Below are 19,714 nucleotides of genomic sequence, written 5' to 3'. Positions count from 1 at the left end.
CAACAAGCAAATTGCACAAATTCGTTGAAAAATTTTACCTGCAAAACGCCCTTTAAGGAAGAAGGAGAACGAACAGGCAGAGCACGCGAGATGGGTATAAACGGAGGTCGGAGCCAGCTGCAAATGGGTGGGTAAGCAGCAAGTGGGTGGAGCTTTACCCGCAAGTGGGCTGTACAAACTTCCAGAGGATTTTGATTGGTTTATTTATATCACCTGTAGCAGCTATTGGTTTATGCTCCTCAGTTGGTGGCGCTAATGCGTACGTTTTGTAGCGATCGATCAGAAAACAAAGAAGAAAACCGCTTTCACATGTCAGCGTGTTGTTGAAATGAAGGGGTAAGCTTGCTGTACAGTTTTTAGTTTTGTAAAAAAGCATTATAAGTTCTATGAATTATGAAGCATTATGAAGAAGACCATTTTATAATGCCGTTTGTACGCTGTTTTTAGTCTTGATGTATTAAAAAAGATAAGGGTAAAGTGCATCCAGATACATTTCTGTAGTTTTTTATTAGCACACAAATTACAAAATCTGTAACGTGGATGACAAAATCTTTTCTGCATTCCATTTCTACAATTTGCTCTCCAGATTATGGATTCTGAAGACCATAATAATAAGGTATTGTGGCTGTGTAATTTTTGTACGTTTTAGGTCTGCATTGATTTTCAAATTGTAAATGTCTTAAACGTTTTATAAATGGATTTGATATTACAATAACGTTACAACTCCTAATTTAATTGTACAATGCATGCAATTATTTTAAAACTTTTCATTTTTAAAAGTTTTCATTGTAGTTAATGCCTTTTTCTGCGTAATCCATAATGTTATGTAATGTAATGTAATTGAAACATTTGTTTTTTTTAATATCATAATTATTTTATCAAATGTATTACTCATAACAATCAGTGAAATAAATGTGAAACGCATGTTATTGTGTTTTAGGTTCACTTATCAGTGAAAGATATTTTTTTATGTTCCACATGACTATGATCACAGCTTCTGCTGTAATGTATAAAGTTCTTAATTTACAAGTTGTTGTGTGTTTATCACATCAATTAATAATTTATGGTGTGTTTGATTTCATTGCTAGGACAATGCAGGACAAAGGCTGTCAAATAACTGGAGTGTTTGTCTTGATGGCAAGTACGTACTGTAAATGAGGAACATCGAGATGAAATCAATTGCTGTTACCCATTTAACTTTTTTTGGTGTGTCTTTGCATATTATAGTATGCACTGTATGTTATTCTGGGACAGAAGTTTGACTTCACTGAAGTAAGTATTTATTTTTGTAGCTATATTCATTTTAATATAATTGAAAATTGTACTCATTCATTACTTTATGTACACAGGTAAACATGAAGAACATAGGAAAATGGTGGTGTGCCATCTTGCTTGAAAATTAAGTAAGTGTGAAAAAATTAGCTGTACTTTTAACGTGGTGTTTTAAGAAACTTTTAAAGAAGTGAAGAAATCTTGTTCAGTCTGTAAACTGTTTTGGGAAGACATGGAACGGAATGATTTAGTGACTCGCTCATAACACTATTTCAGTAAAAATATATTCTGCAGACCCTTTGAGTAAAAAGAAGTAGCAAAGTGTTTCAGTGATGATAAAAATCAGCAGGTGTAAACACTACTTGCTCTATCAAACTCCTTTAATAGCTGTTCTTAATACTATTAGGGGTTGGCAAGATTTTGAAATGTTTTTGTATTCAAATGTTGTTGTATTCATTGGTGAATAATTTAAAATTGGACCATTAATTAGATTTTTTTCTATATTTACAAAAGTCTTTACTGTAATTTGTAATCAATGTAATGCATCCTTGCATTTAATTAATTTTGATATTGAACTTGTTCTATTTCTTACTTTATTTGTTTTTGTTGCATGATAATCAAATTGTGCAAGACATGGGAGAAAGAGAAAATGAGCTGTTGTAGCTGGTATTGTCAGCTTTTTATATTTTGCTGATATTTTTTGTCAAATAAAAAATTAATGGATAATTTTATCACGTTTTAATTCTAATTCTCTTTCAGAAGAAGAAGAAGAATGCTCTGCACTCCCTGAAACCTACGGGAAGAAAAAAAATGAACTTGCATATGAAAGTAAGAACTTTGATATAAAACAAAATACATATACTTTGCTGGGTTTCAAATTATGTAACTATAATATTGGTCATCTAATTTTAATTTACTTCATTTCAGCAGACCAAACCGCAGTTGTGCCCTTTGTTTTTAGCAAGGTATGCACAATCAATTGCAATGATGATTTAAAATGTGTATCATAGAACAATTTTAATCCACTTATATTTTTCTTTAAGGATGAGCTGTTAAAAGATGATGACCCTCCATCAAGCTTTATCTTCAAGGTAGTTGAATGTTATATAATGTGCTTTTTTTAAAAATGTAACGGCCTGTGCTAACTTTTCAGTTATCAGGAGCGTTGCTGAAGAACATAGTTGTTCTTCAAGAAGAAGATGCTGCCTACACGACCCTGTCATTGGCTTGCTCAAGGTTCAGGGACATAGTTGGTGATGACAAGTTCAAGAATCAGGCACACTTCTTATGGCTAGAAAGTAAATATTGACATTAAAAAATAAAATGCATAACAAGAACATCATTGATAATGTTATGTGATTTTTTCACCTCGGGTGTTACATGCTGGAAAAAAGACATCTCACTACAAACAGCTCTTCTGGAAGATGTACTCATTCTCCACTTGTTTGGAGTGTGGGTTTGAGTACAAATGCTGCACACCTGGTACTTTTTGTGTAAATTGGTGATGAATAAACTAGTTGTTAGTCTAGAGGAAAACTAAAAATCTAATTTACTTATGTCATCCCTTGGAGTTTAAAAGTTCTGGACACCATTCAATTGACCTACAGAACTGAGAAATTATTCCTAATGTTTGTAAATGTTCACTGTCAACTATAAACCCTAGTTCTTGTGCTTCTTGTGTATCCATCAGGTTATGCTGGGAAGGGAAAGCGAGGTGAACTCCAGGGCATTTATTCAAAAACCTTCCACCCTGGATTTTGCAGATTTGACTGCATGCAGATCAGTTCTAATGAGCTGATATAGTTTCCTTACAAAGACTAAAAATAATAAAATAAAATAAACACTTTTGCAATCAATTCTGAGTGACTTGTACATGATTTTGTTCATTGAAAAAATAATTTAAATGTAATATATGTGTAACACATTCAGAAAAACATTAGTCTGCTATTTAAAAAAAATGCAGTAAAGATGGATGGTAACTTTATTTTACATTAGCCACATGTTTTTCATGTATTTACACATTCACTTAACTAAGTCCAGTTGCATCACATTTTAATATGTTCATTTACTTGATATTGTAGAATATGGAGCTTCAGAAATGTGTTTGAATAAGGCCTACAGCCTGATGAATTTAAACCGCCATCACTTTAAGTGTAAAAAAGGTGTAAAAACGTGACCTCATCATTGACAGTGAGTGGTATTGGACACACACAATAATAAAAAAGCTGTAAGAAATCAGACCATGATGAGGAACGTGATATTTGATCGTTTATTTTCATTACTGTCGCTACTTCCTGCCATTCTCATTCACCGCCGTCCCATTTGCGGCGTGAACTCCTCCTACTTGCACATTTCTGAGATTCCTCCTACTTGCGGCATAAGCTCCTCCCACTTGCGGCGTAAGCTCCTCCCACTTGCAGTCTCCGGGCTGCAGCGATACATACATGGAGCAGGGAGAATAGACTAAAAGACAGCGGTGTCGCCACACCCCTTTACTGGGGCATGTGATCCGGTGTAAATCTTTTGTGCCCAGGTGTAAATCTCAAGTTTAAATTTTAGCAGTTAACTAGTGTATTCCTTAACAAAGATAATAGCGGAAAAACAGATCTATATGCAATGCAGTTACTCAATTTACGCTTGTAAAGCGACGAAGCAGTTGCACTGACGCGTGCACGCATGTATCCACGTCCACGCGCGTCTTTGCGTTCATCCGCACGCGCAACTGCATCCAAAAGGGGACGCCACGCGAATGTGTAATTATAAAACATGACGAGAAGTAAGTTTCTAAATAATAATGATAATCTTATTGTGACTCGATCGTTATTGGCTTCTGTAGATGGGCATCAGAAATGATTTGTGCAAAGCAGGGAAAGGGAAGCAGAAAGGAGAGATGATGAGTTTAAGGGGAGGTAAGACAAACTACATCCTCCCCCTGTCAGGTCTCAAACATTAGAGGAAAAATCTCAGGAAAACCTTTTGTCAAGTCTATAGGATTGCATTGTTGCTGAGAAAATCAACAGATGTATATGTTATACTGTTCTGTATTTTCAGATATGAAATTAATATTTAGTTTACTAATATTTAACTCTATGACACTAATTTACATAACAGATAGCAGTAACTGTGACTGAGATTATTTAGTATAGCAGTCATAAAATGACTGGTTTCTTAAAATATTCTTGTAAAAATAAGTAATTAATCCTTGCTATCATTGTATAATGAAAATATATCCTGCTGTGATTATTACCAAACATTTTCTGCCATGTATGCCTCCAAACATGTTAATAATGTTAGGTATGATAAAGATTATACCTAAATATTTTTAAATACATATTTATCTTTCGCAGTACCTGTTGCACTGTAGAATAGTGGGTTAAGCAAAGGACATTGTATAGAAGTGTTGCACACTTCTTGCACACAGCAGGCTTTCAAAAAAAGTCAGCAAAAATGGGGGCCCCGGTAAAGCTTAATGTCTATTGACAGAGAAATGAAGAAAGCTTACGTTTCATCACAATAATGTTGTCATGTTTTGGTCGCACTCATAATTTCTCTTATTTTCACCGGAAAAAAATTGGCTAGTGGGAATGCTGATTGGCTGGTAACTTTAGAAAGTAACCAGCCACTTTGGCTGGTGGTCAAAAAAGTTAATTTAGAACCCTGGTCAACATCCTATTTATCTTGTCTAAAACATAGATAAAAGAAAAGATGCATCAATATTCACATAAAAACAACAGCAGTGTGCATTAAAGTATACTGTGTATCAGTTCCCAGATGTAAAAAACATGAATATCATTATGCATTACATTATTGTCCGAAAAATGCTGCATAAATGTTTTCCCAACTAATAATGAATTTAAATACATTGAAGTTTCAAGCATCAACACCTTCATGTTTACTGCATACTCTGATCTTGTAGCTAACAATTACATAGCAACTGCATAGCAGCATCCTAGCTAATCATCCTAGCTAGCCTCATATTAAATCAAGCTAGCCCTGCTGAACAAAGCAGCATACCAGCAAGACCAGCATATGTTGTGTTTTGGTGCTGGTTAGCTACTGAACACAAGCTAAACCAGCATCAGCACCAGCATTAGCACCAGCTAAACCAGCACCAAACAAGCAGTAGCACCAGCATCCCATGCTGGTCATACCAGCAAGACCAGCATATGTTGTGTTTTGGTGCTTGAAACCACCAGCTAAACCAGCATCAAACCAGCATAATTTCCATGCTGGTCCATGCTGGTGTGATGCAGTTTTTTCAGCAGGGAGCTTCATGCTAAACTATAGGCTATAGCTTTGTATTAAATCATGCTAACTTTATGCTAAATCATGCTAACTTCATTCTAAATTATGCTAACATAATGTTAACTTTGTTAAATGATGTTAAATCGTGTTAGCTTCATGTTAAGTCATGGTAACTTTGTTTAATCATGCTAGCATCATACTAAAACATGCAAACAGCTAGACTAAACTAAACTTCTCAAGTAAACGTTTATCCTGTGAAATTGTTAAAAATGTTCAGACTCGCTTTTTCAAGCCAACATAAAGTTTGTCTTCAAACTTTAATATCTAGTTGTGATTTATTGACCTTTTAGGTTATTTGTCTAAGGTGAAGTAATCTTACATTTCTTTCACAGAATGATGTCAAATTGTCTTATGGCAAAGTTCAATATGAGGGGTGGTGGACATCTGGAAAAGAAGTCTTTTAAAGGGCACACCTTTGTATTATGTTATTCAAGGTAATTTGGGGAATGTTGATCTAAAAAACTTGTTTTTGTATATTGATGTAATTTTTATTGTTATGCTTGATCTAGGGGACATCACAGCTCACCTGTCTTTATCAGAAATATCCTGTTCATTTTTTGACAATTACACACTTAGTTAAGGGTCTTTCTCAAGGGCACCACAGTGGTACTTTAGAGGGAGGGGACAAATGCTGTTTCCCCCACAACTGATCTAACACTTATTTAAAGCAGAACATATTTTGTACAATAATATATGTATAATATTAATATATAATTTTAGCTGTAGACCATAAAGATTTTGAAAGTAAGTGCATGTCATTTACCTCAAAATTTTTATTGTATTTATTTTAAAAAGAAACATATTCTTCTCTTCCCTCAGATGCTGTGAAGAGGTGGAGCCCAAATGCCACAGACTCGGAAATAGATGCAGCTATGGCAGACCACCTCAAGCACGCTCCAGGAAGAGCTGGGGGTGGTGGATACAAAAAAGGTTAACAGCTGTAATGTGTTAAAGAGAGAGTTCACCAAAAAAGGAAAATTGTTATAATTTTCTTATCCACATGTTTCAAACCTGTATACCTTTATATTTTCTGCTGAACACAAAGATTGAAGAATGTTTGTAACTTCACAACCCATTAACTGTCAATCTTTTTTTTTTTACAATTGTAGTAATGGGTTGTGAGATCTGCTTTGTTAAAAACATTCTTTCAAATATCTTTGTGTTCAGCAGAACATAGAACGATATACAGGTTTGAAACGTGAGAGGGAATAAATGACTAAATATTAATTTTTGGGTGAACTATCCCTTTATAGAAAGTGTTTTTAAAATTGTTATTATAGTTAAATGGTTAAAAAAAATATAAAGTGCTAAATCAGAACATGCTTCTTTTTTGGTTATGGCCACAAATAATGTGTTCTTTAATGTGTTTGTGAAGTACACGTGGTTAAAACATTTTATGGATGTTCAGGTCTGACTGGACCAATTTTGAACCGATTTTGAACCTTTGTGAATATGTGTTAAACCTCAATACAACTGATTGCCTTTCACGATGTTACACAATGGGTGTATATTCATATTCAACTCACTTAAGTACACATAACCAAAAGTTTATAATATGGAACATAACATTGTTTTATTCAGTTTTTTGTCAATGCTAATTATTTCACGACCTCTATTTAAACTACAACCGCCATCTTAATAACTGGCAAACATTAGGCTAGCTTCTTATAAGAGAAATTATACTTTAAGATTTCGTCAGGGCAGTAAAACCAGGTGTATGTTTGTCAGCACGATACGCATACAGTGGTGCAGGTGCTGGGCTGTGAGCGATGGGCGATTAACTGTTACTCGTTTAAATTGCATTCTTGTGTGAGAACGATGACTCGCATAATATTTGAGCCTTTGCTGTATGAGCAAGCACAAAGAAAACATTAGCGTCTGGAGATAACTTTTATTTACAGGCGAGAGTAAACAAGTATGTGATGTTTGCAATCGCATCTTTTATAATGATACCACAAAGCGCGTCAAATATGAGGCATCGTGTGTTTGTGTGTGCGTTTGGACGTCGATCGTTTCACACTGTTTGATGAAGCACACACACTCGCGTCTGGAGATAACTTTAGTTACAGTCCCGAGTAAACAAGTAGATGTGATATTTTCAGCACTCGGATTAAAACTCAACACTGATTGGCTGCAGAGACGGAGTCTCCATAGACCTTTTGCGAGTCGACGTCACAGTTACGTCACACGCGCATGTGGTGGCAGAAAAACAGTGGAAATGAATGAAACACGAGTGAAACGAACAATATAACTCACTAGAAAATGTTTTGTTCGCTGTTGAGTGTCAGAATAGGAATGCCAAAATAGATGCTTCATTTTTATAGTATACCGTCGTCGAAGACACCATTTGAAGATAAACGTAGGTGTTTATGGTTGCAATAACCCTTACGAAAATTAACCATGGTTTTACTACAGTTAAAACTAAAAAACCATGGTTACTGTAGTAAAACCATGGTAACCACAGAATAACCATGGTTTTGACAACCATGGTTAGTGTAGTAAAACCATGGTTTTGCTGATAGTAATCAATGCACCAAAAAACCATGGTTACTACACTATTACCAGTAGAACCATGGTTATTTTTCGTAAGGGAAAAGCCCTCAACCGGACAGACTGGAGTGATGAAATCATCTGAAAATCTTTTAATAATTTGACTAGAAAATAATTAGAGAACATATCCGGTGTTCTTTTGAAGTCTGATCCCTCTATGTGTTTCTTATAGCGTTTTCATCACGTTACGTTTATAATTTATTTAGAAAGATTAAAGATTTGAATGAGTTCATAATATCAGTAATATTACCATTTATTAAAGTTTTCGTATTCTATTACTTCTTTTTACCTTATATCTTAGCCTATGTCTTCTGTTTGTTCTAAATTATGATGTTTACTAATAAATATATAAACATAGCACACAGACACACACACACACACACGATGTAAAGTGTTAATAATATATAAACAGGCCAATACAAATTAATTTGTATGTAAACATTATAGTTTTAGATCAAACACGTAGGCTAAAATAAGGAAGAAATTGAAAACAGGAAATGATGAAATATTTAAGAAATGATATTATACACGTATTGCTCTTAAGTACTTCAGCGATTCATACTGTAAAAATAATTGATTTACCAATAAAGAACAAAACATATACATTACATACATGCACACAATTAGTAGCCAAGCCATTTAACCTTTTAATTTATTTAAAAAATAAACATAACTTGGTGAAAACGTTACAAGAACATTATACTTAAGAAAAATATAGGGGAAACAGACTTCTACAGAACACCGGATCCTTAAAAATCACAGTTTAATGCTAAAACACTTCACACAGCTATTAAGAAGCATTCACTTTCTGCCACCAGTTGGGCTCCGCCCACAAAAAAACGTCATCTCTGTTTGCAAACACGCAAAAGGTCTATCCGTAGCCTGTGCGTAGCTCTGCGTAGCCTTACGTGCAGCTTGCAAAAATTGTGGCGTTGACTAATGAATATTGATGATCTCTGCTCTTCTCTTCAATGGAGCGGGGCGTGGCTCATTATAAATAATGCAGTAACAGGAGAGACGGTACATCTCCCTCTTCTAATACAGTTAACAACGAATTACAATATTTGTTTTCGATTTCACTTAAATCATTTAAAAGCAGACATTCCAAGCATTATGCAGACATTTATCTTTTGTTTCTATCACAAGTATTCGTTAAGTTACAGCTAATTTTTCTGACGCGTTTCTGAAAGGACGTCATTAAGAGAGAGAACAAACGCACATCATGTTTATTTTCTTAATTTTGCGAAAAGCACAACATTCTGTTTTTCATGGGAGTGGACAGAAAAACACTAAACACTTTAACGTTTTAAATGATGTATAAATCATATCTGTAAGTCCAAAATCAGCAGATTTATCTAAGTCTCTTTGCGGAGTGATTGAAAAATAAAGAGTTTGCGGTGTCCGCGCCTCTGTCGACCCAGACTGTGAAATTATTAACGATAAAAGAAAATATTTCACTCAGTGATTGACAGCATAATGCAATCGATCGTGTTCCCGTTCAACAGTAGCTAAGCATACGATTTAGATATATGTATCTTCTTACCTGAAGATTATGTAAATGGCATATACGCAGTCTTCTGGCAAAAACTGTGTTTTTAAATGTGTCATACATTTCTGAAAGTCATGACTGTTTAAATACACTTGGCGTCACATGCATGATTTAAGGTAAAGTGACACTTTTTCGCGTCAATTCACAATCATTTAAACCATGCAGCTGATCACGCGAGCGAGGACGCGATACTGATGCGCGCGGATCCTATGCGTCTTTACAAACTAATACTTTTACAATGTATTAAATTGATGAAAAAGGGAATTAAACTTGTTATTCCATATATCACTGAAATAAAACAAAGGGATTAAAAGATGTCTGAATCATATCATTCCTACCTGTATGTGAAACCGCACTTTTGCATCTTCTGTATCTTCGTAAATAAAAATTAATCGAAACATCCTTTGTGTTGAGCTCTGCTATTTGAAGTAAGTTTAAGGTTTATCATGGAGTTTAGATTTCCTGATCTTTTGCTTCATTAAAGGGATAGTTCACAAAATGAAAATTCTGTCATAATTTTTACATCCTTATGTTGCTCTAAACCTGTACGAATTTCTTTTTTCTTATGAACACAAAAGATATTTTGATAAATGATGGTATGCACACAGCTGTTAACCATTGACTTCCATAGTAGGAATAAAAACAACATAATGGAATTCAATGGATATACCATTAATTGTGTGCTTACCATAATTTATCAAAATATCTTCTTTTGTGTTTATTAAAATAATATACAGGTTTAGAACAACATGAGGGTGAGTAAATGATGACAGAATTTTCATTTTTGGGTGAATCCCTTTAACAGACAGTAAATCAGATGTAAGAAATATAGTAGAAAGATTTAAAATTCACCCTTATTATGTTTACATCTAATGCGATCAAAAGATTCATTTATGCTTTCTTGATACATGGTTACATGTCATTTTCTTTTATGGACTATGGACCCCCTAAAGTAGCTTTGGCCACCCCATTAAAAACATTATTGTTCCGCCACTGTTGAACGGCCCCTATCAAAATTGCATAGCATGTCGGCCTTTGATGTAAAAAGCCACGCCGCAGAATGCCTTTTTATTGCAGTACAGTATTATGTCTCAAAAATTATTTTCAAAGGAACTGTATTCTTACAGTTATTCAAAGATGCACACATTATTCCGCATATGATTTGAATATTAGACGAGTATATAACGGCAATGAACGTCTCATATCCACATATAACTTTACATAACAGCATAATGAAATAAATAAAAAGACAAGGAAGCAGGATTGGCATGTAAATTGTATTATTATTAGCGGAAAAACCGCAATATTAATGATATAAACTCTGAGGTAAATGCGCCAAACACGTTAAAATAAATAGCAGTAACAGTGGAAAAAACATTATTATCTCTCAAACCGTTATATGACAAAAATTATATTTAAAAGGAAATATTCTTACAGTTATTCAAAGATGCACACATTATTCCATATTACTCCCGTTTATGAGCACGTTCATCTCTGGCCTCGCTCGATCTGTTATGTAATAAGTTAGCTGATTGACAGGTGCGCAACTCCGTCTTTCAAACAGGTATCATTTTGTATAGTTACTCATTTAGGAAAATTAGCCATGATTTATTGATTTTATTATTATTATGAAAATGTTTTTTGGGGGGCAGATTGATTACGATTTGTATTACCCTAGTTTTACTACAGGCTACGAGATCTTTTTTTTACCACGGAGGGCCGGTGGTATATGAAATTTCCCGGTAGATTTTTTGGTCCCACTCCGCCCCTGTTTTGACCTCAATGTACGGTGGTACGATTTGTCACTCTAAACTATGCAAAAACCTGATGACGCCTCTGCCACGCGAAGTACTCGAAACAAGCAACAGAAAAAATAAAAATATGTCCAATCATAGCACTCGGCTCATCCACCAAAGTGGGGATGATTGACAAGTCGTATGGCCAATCAGTAACAAGAGTCTGCTATCGACGGAACCTTATAATCCCGTGTGATCTCTGTCCTCCACCCGCTGTTTCTGACAATCTTTTTCAACGGAGAGTCAAGACGTCTGACCCCCTAAGGTAAACTGGTCAGGGTGAATGTGCAAAGTTGAAATAATGATTTAGCTTAATCCTATGAAGTCGACGGTCTCGCGGGATCCGTTTCATAACGTGCACTTGACCGCAAGATGCGCTAACATTACTTCTGATTTGTAAATTAGCATATTTTATAATTGAGCGCTTACAAAAAAGTACCATGCTTTTACCATGGGGGAGAGCATCTAGTATTAGTCAAATAAAAACGGAAAGTTCACTCTCAGTAAAGGGAATCCACATGACATCCGAGTGAAGCGGATTAAATGCGTTCTACAATAATGCGCTCTTGATAATTGTCAATAAAATAAAACGTCATATACAAACCACATCAAATAAAGTTTTATACATGGAGAATATCTCATGTCTCGAGCACCCACGTGATAGGTGCCTATGCCGTACTGTACTGTAAACAAAGCTACAATAAATTAAAGACAGACATACAGTAAACAGCAGAACTGTCACAGTTAGGTTGAATTTAAAGCAGTGTTAAAATACTGTCTTAAAGGGGTAGTTAACTTAAAAAATGTAATTCAGTCATAGTTTACATAACAGTACAGACCGTCCAAACCTTTGAGTTTCTTTATTGTGTGGAACACAAGTTATTTTGAAAAGTGTCTGGTTCCCACTGCTCTCCATTGTATTTTTTGCTAGTCAGGGAAAAACAACAATTTTTTTGTGTTTCACTCAAGAACGAAATCATGACGGTTTGGAACAATATTTTTTATTCACATTTATAATTATTTTTAAAGCAGATTATGGCTGGATGGGAAAAAAGTGAGTGCAATGTGCAGCATGTTACCTTGAAAGTTACCAAGAGGTGTGTGTGTGTGTGTGTGTGTGTGTGTGTGTGTGTGTGTGTGTGTGTGTGTGTGCGTGCGTGCGTGCGTCTGCGGGTGCATGTGTTAAATTATATGTTAAAAACCCGTGTTCTGTCCTTTCGATGCGACTGTAGGCCTACTCAAAAAAAATTCCAAGGTTGGCAGGTCTGCTATTATAAAAAGTGCGGGACTTATGATGACCTGTAGTCATAATAGCCAGCCACAAGGGGTCTCACTTTGACTGAATGTTATGTCCTCACTCATCACGTCATCACTCTCTGTCATCATTCTCTGTCAGTGTCATGTTTGCATGCTTAAACGGCAGCAAGAGCCTATATCCCCGCCCGCCACTGACCAGGTATGGTAACTGTTAACGTTACTGTCGTTCAAAATGTCCAACGAATCAACGTTAGCTGAGAGCATTGGTAGACAGCTATTCAAAATGTTTCAACAATGACAGCAACTGCCTCAGGGCAACCACAGGCCATCTAGGTAAGTATGTTTTACGTAGCATTGGATTCTTGTCAAAGCTAACTTAACTAAACAAGCTAACGGTAGCCAGATTTGCTACTAGCACCAAATGCACTTTATGTCTAGCACATTTGTTTCTGTAAAGCGTAAAACTCACACCGGTTAACGTAAGTGACGCAGTTGGATGAACTCATGAGTAACTTAAATGTGAGTTTAAGATTATGTGAATATATTCTGAGCAGCAAGCATAATTAATTATATAATTTACATTACAGCTAACAGAGTCTACTTGTCACCCCTCAGACCCACATGTGACACTGTAAATTGTTGGTCAAATGGAAATCTGCCTCTGTCCTTTAGTCAGACGTCACCTCGGCTTATCTTACCTGCGGAAAGGATAAGCCGAACATGAGGAGCTTGAACATGTTCTTTCAGAGGAGCTTGAACATGTTCTTTCACTGAATCTTTACAGAAGCAGCATCTATTCTTTCAATCTGAAGGCCAACTTTCTACAAGTTACTGCAAGACTATAATATCCCAACATCAATATTTACACTGTAAAAACATATTGTGAAATTCCGAGTAATTACCTGGCAGCAATTGACAAGTAACTTACTTTAGGAAAAAGCACGGTAAGTTACTTGTCAATGGCTGCCAGTTAACTACTGTGTTTTTTTCTATAGTAAGTTACTTGTCAATGGCTGCCAGTTAAAGGCGGAGTCCATGATGTTTGAAAAACGCGTTGGAAAAGGAGACGGGCCGACTACCAAAACACACTTATAGCCAATCAAATCAAATCAAATTCCGGGTTGCGTATGTGTGGGGCGGGTCTATCAACAGAAGGTCCAGATTCTATTGGGGTAGGGGCGTGTTTGTTTAGGTGATTTCAAATATCAATATTGGCTTTCAAACATCATGGACTCCGCCTTTAACTACTGTGATTTTTCCGTACAGTTAGTTACTTGAAATGGCTGCCAATTAACTACTGTGATTTTTCTATATAGTTAGTTACTTGTCAATGGCTGCCAGTTAACTACTGTGATGTTGCCGTACTGTAAGTTACTTGTCAATGGCTGCCAGTTAACTACTGTGATTTTTCCGTACAGTAAGTTACTTGTCAATGGCTGCCAGTTAACTACTGTGATTTCTTTTCCACAGTAAGTTACTTGTCAATGGCTGCCAGTTAACTACTGTGATTTCACACCAGCAACCACTTGTTTTAGCTATAGCGTCAGCTAACCATATAGTGATGGTCGTTTTCGAAGCACTGCTTCATGAGGCTTTGAAACATTTACGAATCTTTTGTTTCGAATCAGTGGTTCGGAGCGTGTTTCAAACTGGCCCAAGTCACGTGATTTTAGCAAACAAAGCTTCATTACGTCATAACTGTTTCGAAACGTTTCGAAAATCCGATGGTTCACCACTAGAGGGGGGTTGATCGCATGACCAGTGTCTAATATGTTTCGGTGAACTCGGGTCAGTTCTATTATAAAAGTTCATAAAACATTTATCCTTCTGACTAATAACACTGCCATTTTGTCTACTTTTTGTTTATAGACATATTTAATGACAAAAATGTGCATAATTAAAAGGGTAGTTAGTTTTAATGATTTGTTTGCCCTAAATAAAACTAAAAACACATAATATAATTTTAACTATGTATTAATTAAGTTAAATTATTTTTTTAAACACATTTTAATAAAAATCTTGCTATTATTTTGTAAAAAAAAGTGTAAAATGTTTGGACATATCTGCTTTTACACTATTTTGACCAGCAGGGGTCGCCAGCGTGTGTGGTGTTTCGAACAGCTTCGAAAAACTGAATCAATTGGGAAAGAATTGAGACACTATGATCTAATTTAAATAGGCTAAATTACAGAACAATACAATAAGTTTTCTGATTTAGGGGAAAATGCTGCTGTTTCACAGATATTTACTACATTTATTTTTTTACAGTCAAATACATTCAATAAATGCATGCTAACATTTGTAAAATAACATTTTAATTTGGATGACAAAGTATGCATCTTAAAACATCTTAAACTTTTGTTACAAATTACAATCTAAAAATAACTAAATATAATTCAGTTTTGTAGACATACAGTACAATCTGTAAATAATTTTTAAATTATCAATCAAAAGTACACTGTAAGTTTCCTCCAATTCTTATTAAACACATTACTGTGAAGTATAATAACTGAAATGCAAAACAAATTTATGTCTACAATATTTTCACTCCAAAATTAATAGTTCTAGACAGTGCACAGCACAACTATTGATTCTAAAAATGATTCTAAATTCAGAATCCTAATTTTACAGTGAATAAGTAACATTAAAACATGCCCAAAAAGGTCAGTGAAACCATACCACAACAGACAATGTTAAGAGATTGAAAAGCTATTTTTATTTAAATTGCTAGTAATCTACTGGATCCTACGGTATGAATAAACACATTTACAAGATTTACTAAAAGTTATCACTAGACAATCACAGGTGGGAAAATTTGATTAGGGTTGGAGCTAAACTATGCAGTGCTCTGACTCTCCAGGGTAAGATTTGAATAGCCCTGCTATAGATTATGTATCATATGTGAACAAAGTTATAGTTGAAAATTTAAAATTGCTAATTGGTGGTCAATAAGAATTGATGAAAAATATTGATGGCTCGTCTTAAAAAGGGTCTATGCCTTTAATGAACCAACTCTTGTAAAAAGGACAGGAACTTGTTTTTTCTAAAAAGAAAAAAAACAAGCCCTATAAGATATTTCTATGTAAGAAAGAAAGAAAGAGTTGTTTTTACTTGTTTCAAGCAATTCAATATTATTACATCTCCCTGCTTGCAAGCTAATAATTAGCATCTTATTTATACACACTTCACTTTGATGAAACTGTGCAATTAGATTTTTTGTGTGCAGGTTTAGCCACTGGTAAAACTCTAATGGGCATGACTGCTCTCCATTCAGAGGGCTTATGTCTCACCAGCATATGGCCAGTAAGATGATGTCAGTGTAATACTGTTTAAAGTTTCTTTTAGCCTAACATATGTATTTTCTCTAAAATTAAATATTTAAGATTGTTTTTAAGTACATAAACACTTATGTTAGGTTCGTACAAGAAAAATATTTTCTTACATAATATCACCAACAATACTCTTAGGTGGCTAAACAGATCCTATCTAAGCCTGATAGGTCTCAGCTGTTGTCTAAAGTCTGATAGGTCTCAGCTGTTGTGTACCGCAAGCGTAGTGGGCGGGAACAGCAAGTGATTCAAACTATCTTCGTAGGCTAGACCATCTCATTTTAGTTTGCTTCGTTGCGTTTAGAGGCTGCCGCCTTCAAATATCGACCCTTGCCTTCAAAGTCCGAGGCCTTAAGCCCGGAATACACTGCACGATTTTTGTCCTCTTATAAGATCATTACCTTATCACACTGTGCGACATGTATCGTTTAAACTCGGGTACGAGAGGCGTGTAGACTGTATGATGATGACACGGAAGCTTCGGCGGCTGCGTCACACGTTGCGCAACGTCACCAGCATGCGCTCGTGGTAAACAAATACCGGCGCGCATGTCGTAGCAGCAAACACACTGTGCGGTGATCATGCCGAATATCTGACACTGCCAGAAAACTATCGTAGGCTATCTTTGGACGCAAGACCAGGAAAACGTAAGTCTTTGAACCTCTCTCACTGTACGACATAGGACCACCGATGAAGAGCCACGATCACAGAAATCGCGACGATAGTTTCACGATGGCAATCTTTCGTCTGGGACAGCCAATTATCGTGCAGTGTATTCCGGGCTTTAAAGGGATCCAGACCCTGAATTGGGATGCACCCTCAGTTTGTTCAAACTAAACCAGTGAAATGCTCACACAGCAGTCATTGGAATGACAGTCATATTAACCAATCATACTCAAAGCAACATGACGAGTCAGCCAATACAATTGGTTTCAGTGTGATAACAGATTCCACATGGAACTGCCATATTGTAGACAAAACAATAATCATAGTGAACTTTCTCCTTTAAGTAAATAGAAATCTAATTTGTCATTATTAGCATAATACTTGAAATAATACAAAATCAAATATACTTTAAAATGTTTTCCCAACAAAGATTATTGAAGAAATTATTTTCTTCAATTTATTTTGTGTATCGTGAATAAGATTAGACATCAGCATGTTGCTAACAAAAATTGTTGTTGACTGGACTTAAATACATTTATGAGTTTGCAGAATGTAAAATCTTGTTGTTAATATTATTAATAAAGATTAATGTTTTAGTGTTTGCTGGCTTTATTTATGTTGTTATGTTGCTCTGTTGGTTATCTGTTGTATTTAGAGTTATTTTTTTATGAATGATGTTTGATAATTGTCACTAACAATGATTGAGGTTTGTGTGTTCATTGTTGAAGTGCATGACACAGTGTTGCTCCTAGTGAAAGTGCATCACAAGTGAATATGCACTGAACACCAGCTGTTTGAACAGATGTTTCGCCAATGTTTATATGAGTTATTGTATCTTAGTTGCTTACATCTCTAAACAGTCAAACTGTTCCGCAGGCCCATGGACACCCAAAAAATGCCTCATGTGAAGTGGTTTGTTTTAATCCGAATATGTGTATCAAATACTTTACCATTATGTTTATAGTTACCATTTTGTTGTTATTGGTTTTATGTTTTTCTATATGGATATAACCAGTTACTTTACCATTAGGTTTTTATCTCTTTCTATATGAATATAACCAGTTCAGGTATATACATTGCAGTTTGATTGCAGTTTGTTCAAAAAGTGCATGGCGTGGGTAGTAACAAAGGACCTACAGTCCCGGGAATGTGTTTCTATATAATATGAACCATATGTTGCTTCATGTTACAAACCCATGGGAATAGGATTGCGTGCGAAGGCAGACTTAAATACTCTAGTACAGGGGAAAGTTTTTCAGTGAATCTTGGGGTTTTTACAGGACTGCTCGGCTTTTATTTCCTGGTTAATAAAAGTCTATCTTTTGAAAATGAAACCTACTGCTTGAGTATTTTATTCTTAAAGAACCCAGAAAGGGAAAACCACAACAAATGGCACCCCAGATGGGACATGAAAAGAGCACAGAACCAGAGACCACAGCTGGCTTCTCGATGGGCAATACAATCAGGTGGCCACCTAAAAGAGGTAAGCGTTTTGCTTATTCAAAGATTGTATTGTTCACCTGAGATTGCTGGTGGTGGTAAGATTAATCACAATTGCTGTTCCAAATTTAAGAATAAAAGAAGAAATTAATGATTATTAGACTAAATTATAAGAATAAAGGGTTTCATTTTCAGAGGAAACATGTGCATGCACTCATCTGTTTTGTTACTAACAGGACTTGGTAGTAGTAGAACAGATGATTATTTTTATTTTTGAAATGGCTTTGATGATCGAAGTAAATCGAAGCGAATTTTTTATTTTAAGTGAAGAAAACGCGTAAGAGTTTATGCAGTGTTGGACAGGAAGTGGATCTGCATGTCTATTGTCTGTTGAGGAAGTGAATGATGATAGAGGTCTATTGTCTCTTGGGGACAATAGATGTCTATTTTCTGTTGGGGAGGTGAATGACAATAGAGGCCTATTGTCTGGTGAATGACAATAGAAGTCTGTGCCTGTGGTCGGAAGTGCAAGTCACAGAGGTCAATTTTGTGTGGTTGTAAGTGTATCAAAATTGACAGTATACCGCCTTAAAGTGGTATATTTTATTGTTTTAATTAAGATCCACGTTGAGGAGGTGTAGTGGGTCCGTTGTTTTAGTTGTATAACCACGTCGAGGAAGTGTAGTGGTTGTGTTGTTTTAATTAGCATGGTACTTTAGGTAAAGTACAGTTTTATTTTGTTTAATTGTATTTGTTTCTGTGTGAGAGTGTGTGTCTTTAATAGCCTGAGTCTGTGAGAGCAAGTCTGAGATGAGGAAAGGTGGGGGCTGAGTGAGCAGTGGGTGTGTCTTTCTTCTGTGCCTCTGCAGAGGCCACAGAGAGGTGTTGTGTTCCACTAGTGGAGTGAGAGATTGTTTAAAACTGTGGAAAGGGAATACAGTTTGAAAGTATTTGAATGTGAGTAAGAATATAACTATGAATATGATTAAGATAGAATAAGAGACAGTTATAAATGCTGGGTACTAAAGATGATATTTGATGATATTGTGGAGTTATTGTAGCTAAAAGTATAAATTATTATAGTAAAGTACACAGGTACTTCTAGAATCTGAATAATTCATTTAAATGATTGATTAAAATAAATGAGTGTGCTCGATAGGAAAAGTATAGCTTGCACAAAAAAGCACAAAAGTGTGTGATGGAGTTTGACATTATTTGAAAAACATCTTGACACACTGAGAATCTGATTAACTATTTGGGAAAATATATAAATTGGACAAATAAAAACAATAAGTTTGTGAAGTGGTTAGAATGAGAAATAATTATAAAATATAAGGCTTGTTATATTGCAAGAAAAGATCATGGCAGTCACATTAATGGAAAAATTAGGAATAAACAACTATTGTGTGGAGAATTGGAAGATAAGAAACTTAAATGTTCAAATGAGGCAACATCTGATTTGGCATTGTGTGAGAAAAATATAACTAAATAAAAATATAAACTAAAAGAATAAAAAAGAGTTAATTAAAAGACAAAGAAATGCTTGAGGA

The 19,714-nt window shown here is 35.3% G+C and overlaps 2 long non-coding RNA genes across 6 annotated transcripts in view; both read left to right on the top strand.

Annotated features, from left to right (window-relative positions):
- Positions 1–6,857, top strand: part of LOC129433146 (uncharacterized) — a 37,455-nt gene extending 30,598 nt beyond the window's left edge. The window contains exons 9-10 of the long non-coding RNA XR_012369798.1: positions 5,910–6,011; positions 6,397–6,857. This is a non-coding gene — a long non-coding RNA (uncharacterized lncRNA). The remainder of the gene's footprint in view (positions 1–5,909; positions 6,012–6,396) is intronic.
- Positions 84–3,128, top strand: LOC141364224 (uncharacterized). 5 transcript variants are annotated; one of them, XR_012369856.1, is made up of 9 exons: positions 84–336; positions 587–616; positions 1,089–1,141; positions 1,228–1,272; positions 1,350–1,403; positions 1,904–1,938; positions 2,032–2,100; positions 2,200–2,237; positions 2,316–2,934. It is a non-coding gene; the product is annotated as an uncharacterized lncRNA (long non-coding RNA). The 5 variants fall into 5 exon arrangements; XR_012369858.1 differs by lacking the exon at positions 84–336 and adding an exon at positions 2,963–3,128 and having other exon boundaries at positions 343–616; positions 2,316–2,570; XR_012369859.1 differs by lacking the exon at positions 84–336 and adding an exon at positions 367–472.
- Positions 6,858–19,714: the final 12,857 nt, after the last annotated feature.

Source organism: Misgurnus anguillicaudatus, chromosome 6 (genome assembly GCF_027580225.2).
Source record: "Misgurnus anguillicaudatus chromosome 6, ASM2758022v2, whole genome shotgun sequence".
Classification (NCBI taxonomy): Eukaryota; Metazoa; Chordata; class Actinopteri; order Cypriniformes; family Cobitidae; genus Misgurnus; species Misgurnus anguillicaudatus.
The sequence above is the reverse complement of the archived record's forward strand: the minus strand, read 5'-3'. Positions and strand labels throughout refer to the sequence as shown.